The 17,060-nt window shown below is 44.5% G+C and overlaps 1 protein-coding gene across 16 annotated transcripts in view; it reads left to right on the top strand.

The window, feature by feature from the left end:
- The window catches only part of RFFL (ring finger and FYVE like domain containing E3 ubiquitin protein ligase), a 66,657-nt gene that overhangs the window by 32,275 nt on the left and 17,322 nt on the right, over positions 1-17,060 (top strand). For 2 of the 16 annotated variants that reach the window (XM_089900817.1, XM_089900814.1), the window contains exon 2: positions 15,527-15,642. The exons of 11 other annotated variants lie outside the window; for them this stretch is intronic. The gene's annotated coding sequence lies outside the window, so the exon portion shown is untranslated. Of the gene's footprint in view, positions 1-4; positions 1,167-8,841; positions 15,955-17,060 lie in introns of those variants that run through there. 3 more of the 16 variants (XM_089900818.1, XM_089900813.1, XM_089900815.1) reach the window with 3 other exon arrangements.

Raw genomic sequence — 17,060 nt, 5'->3', positions numbered from 1 at the left:
ATATTGCTTTCAAGTGGGAAACTTTCTGATCCACATTTCAAGGGAAAGGGAAAAAAAATCCTTGGGTGCTTGGGAAGCAGATCAAGGTAGATTCATACTGCGGGATGTGGGATGTTAGAGGCATCTTATTTGAGCGAAGGAAAGCAGGAAGCCATAGCATCTTCTGCTAACTGTTATTGTTGGATTCCTGCATTTCTTCTACAGCTGGAAGAAACATTAGAGATTAGGGTAGTGCAACCCTCCTATTTTCCAGCTGAGAAAGCAGACCCAAAGAGGCTAAATAACTTGTGCATAAAAGCTGGGATATTCGTTACCCAGTGTTTATTCCCAACACTGAATGTGGCTTGGAAGAACCACTACCTCTTTGAAAACAGTGGAAGTTTGGCTTGAAGTGGAGGCTTCACGTCTCTAAACTGAAGGCTTTTGCAGTGCTGAAAAGTAGACTGAGGTTGGTAGCAGGTTGGATTGGGGACAGTGTTCACCAGAAGGGCCCTGTTAACTGCTGTGATCGCTCTGCGTGGTTCCCTTCTGGGGATCTGCTCACTGGGGACTGGCTGACAGAGATCTGTTCCTTCTACATTTGAAAGGAGGCCAACATTTAATAATAAAAACATTTCCAATTTTTCTTGCTCTTTTTCCCAGCCCTCATATTCCAAATTTTGTTCCAGGCTTAATTTTCTTATCTCAGCACTATTTGTATTAAGTTTTTATTGTTTACTGTAGGTCAGATGTCAGTATGAAGCATGGGAAATCCAGAAAGTGTCTTAGAGGCTCATGACTGCCTTTTGGTCCTTTTTAGGTGCATCTTTTACCTGGCTCGTGGAACTATGTATTTTGTTGTCACTGAAATACTGTCCAGTGAACCAGTGGTTGACAGATGTGAAAGGTTACCTATTTGTGGCTAGGGAGCAGCCCTCTAAAGAGATCAGACAGCCCAGAACAGGAAGTCAAGTGCAAACAGGATGTGCTTGTCTTTGCTGTAACTTGTATGCCTGTGTTTTGAAACTTGGTGTGGTTAATAAGTCAAGACTTCTAATACTTGAGCTTGGATGAAGAAGTGTCTACTTCTGGTTTGAAAAGGAGATAAGGCAACAAGACCTTTACTGCCCTTGCCTTTATACAGGTGCAGATCTTTCTTCTGGGGATCAGGTCATTCTTTCTTCCTGGTGCGTGGTGGTTTTTCCTAGTTTACACTATATTGCATCCGTGTATTTTATAAAATGAAACCCCTGAATTGACTGCTAGTCTGTTACCTTTGGTAGATGCGGGATTCAAGCTGTGCTTGCTTATTTATTTTTTAATAACGATAGGAAATTTTAGCCTCTAATTCACTAGCTTTTAAATTACAGTTTCCTTTTATTGAATTCCAGGATTTCTAGCCCAACTTTTGAGTGTTTCCTGAGCAAGGTAGTTCACAAGTGACCCTGGGGTCTTTTTAGCTTTGAAAGTTTCCTCCGTCGTGGAGGCTGGATCTAATGGCAACTGCTGAACTGTTTTGTACCTAGGCGAGTTTCTGGAGAAGAGATTAAGTAATTTGCTTGGGGCGGGGTGGTACCCAGCCGGTAAACAATCTTCGGAACCCCTGTTTTCTGGACCCCACCCCTACCCCCCGCCATTCTTTCTTGCTTGCCACTGTGAAATCTGCTTTATTATGTCTATTAGGGAGTAATCTTGGGGTCTTTGTGGGTTATTATAACTGCTTGAGTTATTTCAGAACAATGATGGTCTCAAACCATAAACTAATGAGTACGGGGCAGGTAAAGGTTTGGGTAATGTTTTTTTGTGCATCTCGTGTCCCTGCCCCATTGCAAAGAAGACTATCCTGCCACTTTATAATTCCAGGAGCAAATGGGTGAAGTAGCAGCACATCACAACATCCCTGAAAACAGCAGTTCTTCCGGGTATCAGCACAGGTGGCTTTTTTTCTTGGATCTGTCAAGGAGTGGTGAATATAAGGCAGTTTGCACTGTGTTGTGGGATATATAGGCAAAGAATAAAACCTGAAGGCCTGGTAAGCACAGGTGTTCTTCACGAGGAGATAATATCGTGTGAATACAAAGGTTTTCTTTGTGGTACTGGGTGAACTAGAAATTTCCATTTCTGCTTCTTGGGATAGATACTGGGCATATCATATCCTGGCAGGAGCAGAAAACTTTTCAGAAAGTCAGCATAATTTTCAGATTGAGGTCAAACATCAAACCAAGCCCAAAGGTCTTTGGGAGGAAGGGGTTAGTCTGGATTCATCCTGGATTTATCCCCAAATCCCATCTGACTTCAGTGCAGTACAAATAGTTATGGAGCACCAGGTAGGGCCTAGAATGTTCCATTCTCTGAATTTGGTGAACAAGAGGGGTTGAGGAGCTAAGGGACAGTCTAAGCTGTCTGGGCTACAGGAAAAGTGACAAATTTATTAGCAATGGAGTAGAATTGGAAAGAAACAGCCTAGGGCTGCATTGTGGAGAAACCACTTCTGACCACCTCACAGAAAAGTTCTTCAGACATTATAAAATTAAGAGCTAGTGGGAGGGGCCTGGAGTCTTTTAGTTCTTGGAGGATCTTTGGAAAACTAGATGGAGCCTGGTTAAAGGTATCAGCCTTTTTTGTTTGTTTTTTGTTTTGTTTTTTTAAGTAGAGGATAGAGCAGATAAATTGTCACATTAAAGAACCTTAAAAAAGATTTTCTTAAAATTATTTATAGCCAACTTTTATTGAGCACCTATTATGTGCTAAGCTCTAGAAATGCTTGTTATTTTAATTCTTTCAATTACCAGTTTCAGTGAAGCAGGCAGGTTCTATTGTTTTTGAGGAAATTAAAGGGATTAAATAGCACCAAAATCTAGAGTCTTTGTTCCTTCCACACCCAGTACATTTGGCTACGTAAAAAACATCATTTTGATCCTAGGCAGACTCTCCGTCCTGAAGCACTGCCTTTTCCTAGGGTAAGGAGTACCACAAACCCTCTTACCTAGTTCCTGTCTCCTTGAATGTTTTTTTTTATCATGGTTACTCATTAGTCAGTCACTGTCATAGTGTCTACTGAAAGCAGCTTCTTCAATCAGAAGGTCCAGACAAGCTTATCTGGTAAATCCTGTTCCCTGTAGAAGAGTACAAGGAGGATCAGAGTCTTTTTATTCTTGACGGGCTTTGTCATCAGTTTTGATGGAAGAAGGATCTCGGGGTAATTAAACTGCAGGTCCGTTTATTCTGTTTTCAGTGTTGTTAGAAGACTTCACTCTGCACTGCTTTCTTCCCTGATTGACTTGCCCTTTGGGGCAGAATGCCTGGGCTGCAATTAAATGTGTAGGTTTCTCTGCTGCACTGTTCAATCTGTCCTCTCTCCTAAAGGCCACACAAAGAAGCAGCCATTTAATTGGTCAGACCCCGAGGGTGATACTTTGGCACACCCCCATTGGTTAGAATTACTTTCCCCTGAACTTCAGAGCAGATGCTGAGGTCCCTCTGCAGATATTTGTCATGGACTAGTTGGAAGCAGGGAGTTTCCAGGAACATTTATAATTTGTGATTATTAAGTATGTTTTTCAGTTGTTTACAACAGTTACCACTGCAGAAAAAAAGAGCTCATTTGTTACTGGTGCAAAGTAGAAATCTCTCTCCTTTTCCCCTTCTTCATGTTGTCTTTGTAACACTCTGTGCCCTGAGACCCTCTGCTGTTCTGGTTCTCACAGCCTTTGTCCTGTTTCTCTCCCACCTGGCTTGGGGCTGTGCGCCTAGTAGCCACAGGCAAAGCTCTGCTTGGACCTGGCTGTCTGGTTGAGGTCTGTCTATTTGACTTCCAGCATTTCTTTTCTCTGTTCTCTTGCTTCTCCGTTTGCTGTTTTCATCTTTATTTGTATTATTTGCAGTTTCATCGCAGCACCATTTCAAACCACAGCCTCCAGGAGGGCCCTGATGCCTTCTGTGCCTTTTGATGCAGGGGAGGGATGGAAGTGACTGACGATCTTGTACATCTTTGAGGCTCTCCCTTTCTGGCTTTTTAATGCTGTAAGAACTGACAATCGTAACATTTTTCTATTACTTTTAGCAGGTCAGTCTGTTCCTGTTCCTGTTCCTTCCTTCTTTTTCAAGCAATCTTAGCAGACGCTTAAATTATTTTCAGCATGTGTGAGGTAGGCAGCGTTACTATGACATCTTTCCTTAAAAGGATTGCTGTGGTTCTGTGGGTTTAAAACCCGTAATTTGCTCATCACCCTGGAATCACGGTTGTGGAATTTTCAAGAATGAATCTCTGTCCATCCCCCCAGTTTTTAAAGCTCTAATGCCGTTATCATTGGTAAGATTTCAACAAATACCTGGTGATCACGTTTGCCTGGCACTGAGGTTGGAAATAAAGCTGTAAAGTGACTTGCTCTTGTTTTCTGTTTCACCTTCTGCTCCCTAATCACTGGAGAAGAATACTTTAGAAAGAATCATACGAATTGTTCAATGGTTGCTTAAATGCGGTCCTGCCAGAACACTCATCCCTTTAGAATGCACTCGCCATGCCACGTTGCGCGGGGACCTTGCCTGGTTTTGTTCCTTTTGGAATCGCCAGTGGCGGGAAGAGGGCTGAGCAGATGAATGAATGACAGTTGTCCGGAAGTGTTCAAGATGCTATGAGAGCACAGACGGGGCCCAGAAGGTTTTGCTGAGGAAGTAGGTGCCACATGAGGGAGGTGGGGTGGGAGCAGGGGTCGAGGCTGAGAGAGGAACTGGAGGGAGGTTCCTGAGGCCACAGTAAGCTTGGCAATTGGGGACTGAAAGCATAGCAGGGTAGCTGGAGCCGAGAGCAAGGAGGGTGGGGCCCTGGGCTCTGATGATTGACTTTCATTATTATTATTTTTATATCTTTATTGGAGTATAATTGCTTTACGGTGGTGTGTCCGTTTCTGTGCACAACAAAGTGAATCAGCTAATAAGTATACGTATATCCCCATATCCCCTCCCTCTTGAGCCTCCCTCCCACTCTCCCTATCCCACCCCTCTAGGTGGTCACAAAGCACTGAGCTGATCTCCCTGTGGTATGTGGCTGCTTCCCACTAGCTATCTATTTTACATTTGGTAGTGTATATATGTCCATGCCACTCTCTCACTTCGTCTCAGCTTCCCCTTCCCCCGTGTATCCTCAAGTCCCTTCTCTACATTTGCGTCTTTATTCCTGTCCTGCCACTAGGTTCATCAGTACCATTTTTTTAGATTCCATATATGTGCGTTAGCATAAAGTATTTGTTTTTCTGACTTACTTCACTCTGTATGACAGACTCTAGGTCTATCCACCTCATTACAAATAACTCAATTTCGTTCCTTTTTATGGCTGAGTAACATTCCATTGTGTATATGTGCCACATCTTCTTTATCCATTCATCTGTCGATGGACATTTAGGATTTTCATTATTATTTAATGGTTACCAGTGAAAACACTTCCTAAAAGGGGGCTAATAGAGCATTAGTTGTACTTGAGACAATTAAGTCAGAAACGCCTCTCTCCTCTACTGGACCAGCACAGGTGGGCAAGAATAGAAACTGAAACAGATCCCAAATATCGAGGAAGGGCTTTACCTTTAGGAAGTGGGCATCTGTCTGGAGCACTGGTGCCCTGAGATTGTAGGAAGTAGGAAATGCAGATGCCTTTCTGGATGTGTAAACTAAAATTCTGGATTCCCAGGAATGGCTTTTCTGTCTGTGGTGCCTTTCACAAGGTCATCAAGTGTTGAAGGTTGGCTTGGCGGGTAGGTACCCCTTTGGGCGTCCCTAGAAGGGAGCGGGAACCAGTGCGAAGCACTCCCCACCGCTGGCCGCTTCAGGCGCTTTCCCTGGTCTTCTCCCAGTCGGTCCGTTAACCTCGCTCTCCCAGCGCACAGGCCCTTGAAGCACTGGTGCTGAGGGTGGGGCATGTGGATGCTGAAAGCAGCCGCCTCTTTCCGGAGGACCACAAATGACTTGAAGAACCTGGACTTACATCCCATCACCCTCTAGTTGTGTGACCCTGCTGTGGTTACCCAACCCTCTTGAGGTCCAGCCTCCTCATTTACAAAATAACCGTTTAAATTCTGAGTTTGGGGGCAGCATTACTGTATTAAACGAGACAGTAGATGGACATGTAACAACTCACTTGGCACATGTTAGGTGTTTTGTAGTGTTTTTGCTTTTTCCTTAAAAAATAAAAATTTCTAGGATCATCTGAGAAAGGGCTTCAGGACCCCGGAGTCTGAATAACTCCCCCAGTTTTCCCCTTGCCTGTGCCTGAAATACCAGCACAGGAGATCCTCTCTCTCACCCGAAGCTTTGAACATTTGTACAGAAGTGTAACGCAGGGATGGGATGAGAGAGGAGCCAGGCCCCGGTGTCTCTGAAGTCTTCCCACACGTCTCAGTGTGAATGGGGCTCTGGAGAGAGGCAAACACTCGGTCCTCATTGGTCCCGTGCCTTAGTCTAGTGCCTACTGTTTACTGAATGTCTAGTACTGCCTTCCACCCCTTATGTAAAACTGGAAAGCCCAGTAAGGCCTGCTCTCTCCATACTGAGCGCCAACTCTGTGTGCAGCCTGGGGGACGCAGGTAAGTGTCTTCCTGTTACAGTGAAGCTCAGAGAGGCAACTTTCTTAAGCTCCTTCAGTGACTCACTGTTAGGGCCAGGATTTAAGGACAAGTCTGATGAAATCGAAAACTAAAGTAAAACATATTTGGGAACTTTATGTTTTTAATATATATATTTTTACTGTTCCATTTTCTAAAAATTTAGCCCTAAAAGAAAATTCTTATCTAGGAACGATACATTATCCATTACCCACATCTAAAGGACTGCCTTGGAGGATGGAAAACATCCATTAGGCTTTAAAGCCTTTGGGAATGCTCCAGCCTTGAGAAAGCTCCCCTGTTTATGTCCAGCCTGTACACTACCCCAGCAGGGCTGTTGTTCTAATTCAGGCCTTGGGGTTCTAAAGTTTTCTAAAGTTCCACAATATACTTGTCTCCTCTGTGACTTAGGTGTTCTGAGTTCTTCATTCTAAAATAAATATCTCAGAAATAATCTCAGTACCACAGAGAACATGCTTCCTTGTCCCACACCTGGCAAGGGAGACCCGTCTGTAGTATGGTTGACTCTGGCAGTTGCCTTACTTACAAATGCCACAGTCACCCTATTTTATGCTCATTGTGTTGTCACCAGCATTTTAAATCTTCCCCCTCTGAGGTGGACCCCTCAGGCAGCTTTCCTGGAAAATTCCAGTTGCGACTCTGAGATTCTGTTTTACATTAAAGAGTTTTGAGGGAGTTCGAGTTTCTTTCCAGACTAACTTCTTTTAAAAAATAAGCAACCTTCCAAGTTGAGAGATGATTTTAAACTTCAGGTGAGTTCTTCAGATAATGACTGTGTCTTTATTGTGCGGGTGATGTGATCAGCTGTGTCATAGTCCCTATCCAGCCCCGTCCCTTGGATGGTAGGAAACTCGGGCTCTGCGCGACCAGAGGGAGAGAGGGACATTGGGCTTGCCAGTCAATAGTTGCTATTGAACAGCTGAGCTGTTGCCATTTTAGACTTCTAACGTATAGTTTAATGATAGTTTATTTTGGTTTGCTATTTATGGAGCATTTACTGTAGTTTAGGCACTTTGTTAGGTTAGGCACTTCTCATCCCTACAGTAACCTTCCAACAGGGGAGGTGTTACCTTCTTATACAGGTGAGGAAACGGACTCAGAAAGCTTAAGTAGCCTGCCCAAGGTTAGCTACCTTTGTTTTTTAAATTTTATTTATTTATTTATTTATTTATGGCTGCATTGGGTCTTTGTTGCTGCGCATGGGCTTTCTCTAGTTGCCGCGAGCGGGGGGCTACTCTTTGTTGCGGTGTGCGGGCTTCTCATTGCGGTGGCTTCTCTTGTTGCGGAGCACGGGCTCTAGGTGTGCTGGCTTCAGTAGTTGTGGCACGCAGGCTCAGTAGTTGTGGCTTATGGGCTTAGTTGCTCCGCGGCATGGGGGATCTTCCCGAACCAGGGCTTGAACTTCTGTCCCCTGCATTGGCAGGCGGATTCTTAACCACTGGACCACCAGGGGAGTCCCACTACCTTTGTTTTAGATAAAGAACTTTTTCGTAGTCACTTTATGTCACTGTAAATATTGGCAAAATGCTTTGGGCCCTAAGCAGAGATAACTAGTACTTGCCTCATGGGCTGTATTGATAAAATATGGACTGTTTCTCTGACCTCGACTTGTTCATTCCACAAATTATTTGGGTGCCTGCTATGAAGTGGCACTGTGCTAGATGATGTGGATAGAAAAGTGAAGACAGATGAGGTTCCTGCCCTTGGAGTTTATACTGTAAACAGACAGATATAATTACAGATTATGATCATTTTCCCAAAGGAAACTGAAAGGGCAATGAGCGAGTGTGTGACTGGGGAGGACTCCTCTAACAGGTGACGCTTGAGCAGAGGCCTGAGGATGAGAATGAGCAGTAGCGGCAGGGGAGCAAGTGCAGGGACCCCGCGGCGGGAGGGAGCCTGGTGTCCTTGAAGAGCTGAAAGCTCACAAGGCATGAAGCTTAGTAAGTGGTCAGGAAAGTAGCAGGACGTGAATTGGGGAAGTGGGCCGGGGCTGGCAGCATACGTGGGGTCTTTTAACCGTGTAAGGAGTGGGGATTTTTTTTTTAACATCTTTATTGGAGTATAATTGCCTTACGATGTTGTGTTAGTTTCTGCTTTATACAAAGTGAATCAGCTATACATATATATATATATATATCCCCGTCTCTCCTCCCTCTTGTGTCTCCCTCCCACCCTCCCTATCCCACCCCTCTAGGTGGTCACAAAGCACCGAGCTGATGTCCCTGTGCTATGCGGCTGCTTCCCACTAGCTATCTATTTACGTTTGGTAGTGTATATATGTCCATGCCACTCTCTCACTTCGTCCCAGCTTACCCTTCCCCCTCCCCAAGGAGTGGGAATTTTTAATTCTCAAATGTAATGGGAGTCCATGAAAGAGCTTTAAGTGTTTTTGTCAGGGAAGGAAGAAAGAATTGTGGAGGAAGAACTGGAGAGAGGCAAGAACTGAAGCTGGGAAACTAGTTAGGAAGCAGTTCTCTTGTCCAAGAAGCTATGAGAGACCCTGGAAATGCAATAGTACACAGAGTCCCTGCCCTTATGGATTTTTAAATTCTAGTTAGGGAAGGCAGTTAACAAGTAAGCAAGTAACACCAGCTAGTACTAAGTGTTAGGCATGAGATTAGAAAGTGACAATTTAAAGTGAAGGTGAATGACAAGAAGGAGCCAAGCATGTGATATTCTGGGGAGAAGAGTCCAGGCAGAAGGAACAAACAGCAAATTCAAAGGGCCTAAGGAGGGAAATGTGAGTAATAGATGAGAGATGCGATCTAGACCACTGTCGGGGGCAAGGGAGATGGAGATGGGCACTGCCGAATCTTCAGCTTGAGAATGGTGGGGTTTTTTTTTTGTTTTGAGAGAGAGAGAGAGAGAGAGAGAGAGAGAGAGAGGATGGAGAGGACGTGGAAGACAGCCTAGGTACTGTCAAAACTTAAGAACAGAGGGAGGGGGGCACGGAAGCTTTGAGGCAGGAGGAAAACCAAGGGTGCAGAGTTCTGGAAGCTAAGAGATGCCTAGAGGGGAGAGCTTTTCCAGGAGGAAGGATGGGTTGCCTGTGTCCAGCCCTGCTGGGAGGTTGAGGAAGATGAAGCTAGAGAGTGTCACTCGGACCTGGCCCCTTGGAAGTCCTGGTGACCTTACAAAGAAGAGATTAGGCAGAGTGATTGAGTCAGGCTAGACTGGAAAAGGTTGAAGAGTGAATTAGAGGTTGAGGAAGTGCAGTCGAATATTTGGAGAAATTTTGATGTAGAGAGCAGAGAAAAGGACCTTTACTGAGGAGTGGCGGGTGTGGAGTCAACATGTTGTGGGGGTTTTTGTTATTTTTTATTTTATTTTTTACAAATTACAAATATTTTATTAGATGCTTTAAAAACTCTTTTTATAAACTTTAAAATGTAACCAGAGAGAGACTTCCCTGGTGGTGCAGTGGTTAGGAATCCGCCTGCCAATGCAGGGGACACAGGTTCGAGACCCGGTCCGGGAAGATCCCACATTTTGCGGAGCAACTAAACCCGTGAGCCACAACTACTGAAGCCCACGCACCTAGAGCCCGTGCTCGGCAACAAGAGAAGCCACTGCAATGAGAAGCCCGCACACCTCAACGAAGAGTAGCCCCCGCTCGCCTCAACTAGAGAAAGCCTGCGTGCAGCAACAAAGACCAATGCAGCAAAAAAAAAATATATATATATATATATATATATATATATATATATAAATAAAACTAGAGAAGTGTACAAATTCTAAGTGTCCAGTTTGATGAATTTTCACAAAGTAAACATCTATATAACCAGCACTCATATTAAGCAACAGAACATTACCAGAAGCCCCCTTGTGCCCCCTTCCATCTACTGTCGGAGGATAACCCCTGTGCGATTTCTAGCACCATATAGTAATCTTCTTGTGTTGGAATTTTATATAAATGGAATCATTTAGTATGCATTCTTTTGTGCCTATCTTCTTTCACTCAGCATTATAAGATTCATCTTTACCGTTGCATGGAGCAGTAGTTTGTTTATTCTCATTGCTGTATGAATATACCTTTATTTCTCCATTCTACTGTGGATCGACATTTGGATCTTTTCCACCTTGGGGCTATTACAATAGAACTGCTGCAAACATTCTTGTATACTTCTTTTGGTAAACATATTTCTGTTGGGTATGTACCTGGAAGTGGAATTGCAAAGCCCTGGGGTGTGTGTGTGTGTGTTTACAAAGTGGGTGCCAGTTCATATTTTTTGCCAGCAGAAAATCCTGTCAACACTTGCTAGTATCTGTCTTTTCCATTTTAGCCATTCCAGTGGGTGTTTGGTGGAAACACATTGTGATTGTAATTTGTACTTGCATTATGACAAGGAAGAGTTTTTTAAGTCTGGGAGGTCCTGGAAAGTGTCTCTGTGCTGATGGAAAGCTCCAGTAGAGGTGGAAAGCAGACGCTCAGAGGGTAATAGGCTGCAGGGCAGACAGACTGATTTTTTTTTTTTTTGGTGGAATCGGGAACACTTCTCTTGTGGCCTACGGAGTGTAGGCTTCAGGGTCTAAGCGACTTAGATTCAAATTCTGGCTTTACTGCCCTCTAGCCATGACCTTTAGTGAGTTACTTAACTTCTCTGAACCTTGGTTTTCTTACCTGAAAATGGGAAGAACTAATCTGCCTTGCCAGATCGTTGTGAGAATCACATGAGATAACACTAGGTAGTACCTAGCTCAGTGCCTGGCAGATAAGAAGCATTCTTCCAGCAGAGTATGGCTACTTTCTTCTTTACTTCTCAGAATATGTAATTATTGTACAATTATTTCAAAGAGGCATGGCTAAGCCATATTGATAGGTTTTTCATAGCATTTCCTTTCAAAGCCATTGCATTGCAGTTCCTTTCAAAGTCATCCTTTAATTGCTTCTTAAGGATGATATACAAGATGAAGCAAAGCCCGTTCTGTATTAATGTTCCAGAACGTGAGACACTTTCCTTTCCACTCTTAACAGCATAGACGCTTTTGATAATTCTAGCAATACAGTAGTGATAGTAGGCAGACCACCCTCAATAAACTGGAGATGATTCTGTAAGGCTTGCAACTAGCCATTTTCTGATTTGTCATGTCATAAAGGTACTTCTTTGAGGATTGGGGGCGTTTTAATTAGGTTTTTTCCAAAGGATTTTTGTAATGTCTTATACGGTAGGTTCACCATAAGTATGTTAATTCCAAGATGTTGCTGTCTCTGCAACCGGGTGAAGCCTTTAGCTTGGCACACAGAACAGTTAACTAAAATCAGAACAGATTGGATGAGAATCTTGGGGGCCTCAACTTTAGTGCCTTAGATGTTGGTGGTTAGCAAGGTGGTTTTGGAGTTGCATTGCAGACTCAGAGATTTTACTAAGATGCTGATGTTCTGACCTTTTTACTCCGTGGGTCCATTCTGACCCTTCTTCTGTCTTCCATGGGAAAGTCCGTGACAACCACTGATCCACTTAAAATCATTTGTCTTGAGCAGGCGGACAGGTAGAGAAGTGATTGTTTTAAAATTACTTAGTATTCTAGGACTTAATAGGGAGAAATCACAGTATCTGCCCTCTTGCCTCTAACTATGGCTGTACTCAGCCTACCTGGAATAGGTCACTTATCTTATCCTGTTCTTAGCACTGTAATTTTCCTGTTCAACAGGGTTCAGTCTCCCAAGAAATACCAGCTTACTTATCAAGCTGACAAAACCCCATGTGCGAGCTAGCCGTCCTTGCCTCATACCACTGGATCCTTCCACAGGGAATAGTACATTTTCTTGTTCACTCCAGCCCTACATCTCCCATCTTCTTTACCCTTTAGGCAAATTGGAAGAGGAGAGCCTGGCAGGTTTCAAACAAATGCAGTAGGAGAGCAGTCAGACTGTATTTGAAAATTAGATCGCCAAGTCCCATCTTTTCTGAAGAGGGTGAGGGGAATTGGCGAAGGAATTTTCAAGCCCTTGGCGAAGATTTGATGATAATTTTCTTTGCAGATCAGAAAGAGGTTTGCAGATCAGAGAGGGAAGTTTTTCACAGTTGTCAACCTAGGGAGAATTCTTTATACATCCCACAATTGGTTCCACTTTCAGTCCTTAAGTAATAGATGCCACATGTGTGTCTCTGTTTAGGGCTGATGGATGCAACATACTCCCCAAAGAAGAGTGTTATTTGTACGGCAGTGTTAAAATGACAAACTCTTTGCTTTCACTCCCTGAAATAACCCTGAATGTAGTTCTCATTTAGGCTTAGGGCTTTCCAGTTTGGCAAGACCACATTAAGAAATGTGTCTTTTGGTAGTTAAATATATGTCACAAAGAGTAGAAGCCTAGTTTGCTGACTTCAGTGGCCCTGTTCTGTTAGGGTGCGCAGGTCTAAGGTATTTTTAGCACTGGAGACTCTTCCCCAGTGACCCCTGCCCACACACCCACATCCCCAGGATGAGGCTGCATTCTCCACCCATACATGGGGCTGGTGGAATAACCAAGGGGCAAATTTCAAGTCTTCCCACACAGCCAAGTCCTTGTAAGAGTAGCCAGATACTCCGACAGGCTGACGGTGTTTCTTTCAGAGCTGTTCTGAGGAGGCAGGCAGTTAAGTTTAGAACCAAAGTTAGAGGATGGAAATAGTGCTGAGGAAGACAGGTCGTCTTGATTCCCAGCTAAGGAAAAGTTTTCTTAGCTTCTGTACCAGGAGGGCTGAGTTGAGCTGTATATATCGTGCCTGACTGGGCCCAGAGTCCCCGGGGGCAAGGACCTTGTGGAATTCACTTTTGGTCTCCCCGGTGCCCAGCACATCTGGTGCTTCCCAAGTGCTTGCAAAAGCACATGAAATGAAACAAGGTACAGCTGGCCGGCTTTCCAGAGTTCCCGACTGATGGTGCCTTACCGAGTGGGTCTACCCATTCCGTGACAAAGTCCTTACCTCTTAGGGAAAAAAATTGCAACACGTGGATTCCCCTTGTGTGGAAGAGAAGTCTGTTTTCTTCCTGTGGTTAAATATTTCATTCTTCCATCTCTCTCTGCTAATGCCATCAGCCTATCTTTGGTTCCATCTGTCTTCACCTCTGTTCCACCCTCTGGTGAAGGAGGTCGTAGTCCATCCCCATGTCTCATCACTTGGTCACTTTTCTTCCCACTCCTGGTCGTCGCTCCCATCATTCATTGCCAGCTTCCCTTCTTCTTTCAGCTCTTAGTCTTGGGGGGTTTCCTCTGTGGTCTATGAATACATCTACATTTCTCTTATCTCATGACCTCTGCTGCCTTCTCTCTTCCTTTCGCTGTCAAAAGTTTCTAGAAGGAATGATTTATTCTTAAAGTCTGGCAAGTCCTCACTTCTCATTCACTTCCCAACCTGTGGTTACCGGTCAGCTTGTCTCTTGCTAAACTGCTCGGGCATGGAGCACACTCACAGTTTCCTAAAACTGGGTCCATCTCATTCTTCCACGTGTTCTCCTCTCTGGGTCATTAAACAACGTTGAAAATTTCTTTTTGAAATTCAAGACACTGTTCCTGTTCTCCCACCTCTGAGCATGCTTCGTTCCTTCCTCTGTGCTGGTTGGTTCTCCTCTGCTTGCTCTTCGGATCACACGTTCCTGAGGGCCCTCCCAGGCTGGCTTCTCTTCTGACCCGGACTGTCTACCCAGCCTTCTGGCCCTCTCTGACTGTACATACTTTCCAGTAGGCGAGGATCCACAAACCTTTATCTTCAGCCGACACGGTGCTGTGCATACATCAGCAGATCCCACAAGTCAGGTACAAAACTCAACTCAATCTTAACCTGCCCCCGCTCCCCATTTCACACATAGACACATGCTCTTCCCGAAGGCTTTATCCCAGTCAACCATTCCACTCTCTCTCCTGTTGTGTAACTCAGAGAGCCAGCGTCTTCTCTCCCCTCCCCCTACCTCTTCAGTTCATTGCCACATCCTGCTAAATTTGTCACAGATCTAGCTGTCCCTTTCTCTTTTGCCCATATCCTCATATCTTTCTTCCAACCTGCCCCTCTCGGATTTGTCCTCCACACCGCTTACTGCTGTAAGTGGCCACGCTAAAATGCAAATAAGGTCGCAAAACCTGGTTGCCTGAACCGTTCATTGTGTCCCACTACCTATAGGATAAAGTCCAGACTCCTTACCATGGAATACAAGGTTTTTCTTTTAAATGGCTGCTTGTTTACTTGCTGTGCTCTCAGCCACCCCTACCCTTACCTTTGACCCAACCAAGCATTTTGTAGTTTCTTTAATGCCCTGGTGCAGCTCTTGGTTGTTTCTTGAAAAGTCTTTTTGCTCTTGACTTTCTGGTCCATAATAGTGTTACTGACCAGGGTTCTCGGCCTCCTTTATCAATAGAAATTGATAAGAGGCCAGATGAGAAATTCAGGCAAGGCTTTCCTGGGGCCCCTGCTGCAGCAGGGGGAGCGAGAACAAGCGGCAGGTTCCCTTGCTCACTCGCTTGCTGAGCAGGGGTGCGAGCTGTTTCCTTATATGGGATGAGGATAGGAGCAGGTCCAGGGGTCAGACTTGAGGGCTGGCTGGGGTGTTCTGCCCACCCCTTTGGCGGTGGTGTGTGCAGGGGGCATGCACAGTGCCCTGCTTTTGCTCCCTGCCTTTGCTCCTGGCTCTTTAGAAGTGGCAGTTGGGTTTTTGGTCTTTTTGTATCTTGTTGTCCATAATTTGCCCCAGTGCATGCACGTAGTTATTTTTAGTAACTTATAGTTTATTTGTATTTTGTTGCTCCAGGAGACGTTTGTCCGGGTTGAAGCATTGCAGCAAAGGGTCCCAGGGTCCCAGCCTGTCTCAATAGGATATGTCTTCCCTGGTCACTCCTCCATCCCTGAGGAGCTGATCATTGTTCCCATCTTTGTAACCCCCCTTACACTGCACAAACCTCCGTTAAAGCACTGATCACCCTGAAATTTCAATTTTTGGTTTTACATTTCTAGTTCCCCTACTAGACCATGAACTTAGGTAATCGACTATACTCACCTAGCACTGGAGACACAGCAAGGCATTGGCTCCTCTAAGGGCTGCACGCATGAATGAGTGGAGGATTTGACAGGTTAGTGAACCACCCACAGCTTTGTCTCAAGGCTGCTCTGCTGTTCCCCTTCCCCTGACCTCATTCAGTTAATTGATGCATCCTGCTGATTCTGTCAAAGATCTATCTGTCCACGTTTGGGACAAGCCCAGGAAGCCAAATGGTAGTTGTGAAATCTCTAGGTTTACTTTTTACCTGTGCTGTCTCAGAAAAATTGCAGTGAAAGCATTGTTATAATGCTAGTAGCAACAACTGAGGTTTATTTAGTGCTCTACAGCTTGGAGAATCTCAGATGAGAAAAATGAAGTACAGAAAGGCTATGACTTGTTAGAGGTAGGTAACAGCCCAGATCTTCAGATTCCAGATCCTCTGATCTTTGTATTATTACACACTGTTTCAGATGCTTCCATCAACAGGTGATTTAAAGAGTTACAAACTTCCTCTTTCGGAGGACTACTACTCTGCTGTTGCCTGCAGTCTCTTGCCAACAAATAACTCAGTTATTTTACTGCTCTGGGCTTCATTATTCCTTGTGAATTCGTAAGGCAGATTAAGTCCCTGTTTTCTGGGAATTGAGAATCTTCAGACAAGTCATAGTGAGTCAGAGAGAAATGTTTTTGATGTGAAGGAAATGGAACGAATGTGTGGTTAGTTAACCTTTAAGTATTGTATGTGATTCATTCATTCAGTAGTACTTGTTGAGCCACCCATCTGCTGGGCACTGTATGACTGTCATGGTCCCTGCTCTCATGGGGGTCATAGGCCACCGGGTGAGACAGGTATTAATCGGACATGCCTGCAAAAGTGAATGCATGTATTATTGGAGGCGGTGTTGGGAAGCCGGAAAGGCCCTGGAGTAATCACGAGGCCGAAGGTTATAGCTGGGTGAACCAGGAAGTTCCTTCCTCCTGCTGGGCCTCTTTCTTTTCCTCTAAAAAATAACCAAGGTGGAACCTGTTGGTGTCTTAGTTCCTTCCAGCTTACTACGTCTTTGAACTCTTATCTAACAAAGGCACTTTCAGTGAGTCAGAAGGCAGAGCAGAAAGTACGATTCTTTTGTGTGAACTGATTGTTAAAACATGACATGTTTCATTCGTTATCTCTGTAAGCAGAGTTCAGGCTTACAGTTTCCATCCTGACTACCTTGGTCTACTGAGAAAAGCACATTTTACTTTATTAAAGCAGCGCTTGGCATTTTAGTGGACCCCCTTGCAATGTTTAGTTTATTCTGACATTTGAGAGATTGGATCCTCTTTGTTCTGTGATCTCAAAAAATCATCAACCCCCCAGCCCCTAATTCCTGTATTTGATATGTAAAATGGAAGTAATAACCCAAAACTTCTTAATAAGCCCGCAGAGGCACTGATTCAGCAAGGAAGCAAACATTTGTGGAGCATCTGCTGTGTGCTCGACACTGCCGAGTACAGAACAGACATGAA

The sequence above is a fragment of the Delphinapterus leucas genome, chromosome 19 (genome assembly GCF_059928025.1).
Source record: "Delphinapterus leucas isolate spDelLeu-1000000601 "Yukka" chromosome 19, BTC_Dleu_Yukka2, whole genome shotgun sequence".
NCBI classification, from domain to species: domain Eukaryota; kingdom Metazoa; phylum Chordata; class Mammalia; order Artiodactyla; family Monodontidae; genus Delphinapterus; species Delphinapterus leucas.
The sequence above is the reverse complement of the archived record's forward strand: the minus strand, read 5'-3'. Positions and strand labels throughout refer to the sequence as shown.